The 1,058-nt window shown below is 49.2% G+C and overlaps 2 non-coding genes across 2 annotated transcripts in view; both read right to left on the bottom strand.

The window, feature by feature from the left end:
* LOC131292050 (large subunit ribosomal RNA) overlaps window positions 1-180 on the bottom strand; it is a 4,091-nt gene extending 3,911 nt beyond the window's left edge. The window contains exon 1 of the ribosomal RNA XR_009189771.1: window positions 1-180. This exon is cut by the window's left edge and continues 3,911 nt beyond it. This is a non-coding gene — a ribosomal RNA (large subunit ribosomal RNA).
* Window positions 181-667: 487 nt separating this feature from the next.
* LOC131292054 (5.8S ribosomal RNA) lies at window positions 668-822 on the bottom strand. Its single transcript, XR_009189774.1, has one exon. It is a non-coding gene; the product is annotated as a 5.8S ribosomal RNA (ribosomal RNA).
* Between the last annotated feature and the right edge of the window lie 236 nt (window positions 823-1,058).

Here is a 1,058-nt window from a genome sequence, read left to right as displayed (position 1 = left end):
AGATGACGGATAGTGAGACGCACCAGTACACGGAATCGGATAGACGGACTGGCCGCCACCCCTACGTGCTGAGCTTCTCCCGTTTCGCTCGCAGCTACTCAGGGAATCCCGGTTGGTTTCTTTTCCTCCCCTTATTAATATGCTTAAATTCAGGGGGTTGTCACACATGAACTGAGGCTTATGTACCTTGCGGTTGTTATCGTCACATCTGGCTTGCGACTACTTTGTTTCAATGTCCAATATGTACCGTTGGACTCGGTTAACGGGCTGTTAGCCCGCGTGTGGTTTAACTCACTGATACCTTCCATTGCCCATACGCTAGTTTGTTTGTGTTCCTTTGGTCAACTTCCATACTTGAATCATTTGTGCTACCGCTGCTGCTTCGACGCTACTTTGACATCTTCGCTTCTATTTAAATAAATAAATAAGCTGAAGCTAGACATCAGTAAACACCACCACAGACACCACAAGCACGCCTTCTCCTCGTACTTCCGCCTCACGCGGGAACACGGACGCTCTAAATACTTCGAATTCCAATGCCAGTATATTGTAAACCACGGGTTCTTTAATGCTAGCGGGTCGTCGCGACCCTAGTTAACATCATGGTGCACGTCTCGTGACGGGTGTCACGGCGTAGTTAAATGTATGCGATACATTTCTCAAATATAAGCGCTCAGTCATCTGTACATCATGGTAGGTTCCCACGACGTGCAATATGCGTTCAACTTATCAATGTTCATGTGTCCTGCAGTTCACATTATGACGCGCAGTTAGCTGCGGTCTTCATCGATCCATGAGCCGAGTGATCCACTGCCGAGGGTGACTAACTTGCGTAAGCCGCCGCTGTGCGCGTATACCCGTTCCCCGTAGGGAGGAGCAAGCCGCCGCTTAGAGACGAAGCATAAAGTGTCCTCATTCCACATAGGGCAAGCTGGATGAATCCATTTTACCCAGGACGGCCGAAGCGGCGTGGACCAGGGGAGAACTGAACCTTATACTTCACACCACAGTAAGTCTACGTGTCCTCTTCCACATAGGGCAAGCTAGAACTAACTATC

The sequence above is a fragment of the Anopheles ziemanni genome (genome assembly GCF_943734765.1).
Source record: "Anopheles ziemanni chromosome X unlocalized genomic scaffold, idAnoZiCoDA_A2_x.2 X_unloc_27, whole genome shotgun sequence".
Lineage (NCBI taxonomy): Eukaryota > Metazoa > Arthropoda > Insecta > Diptera > Culicidae > Anopheles > Anopheles ziemanni.
The sequence above is the reverse complement of the archived record's forward strand: the minus strand, read 5'-3'. Positions and strand labels throughout refer to the sequence as shown.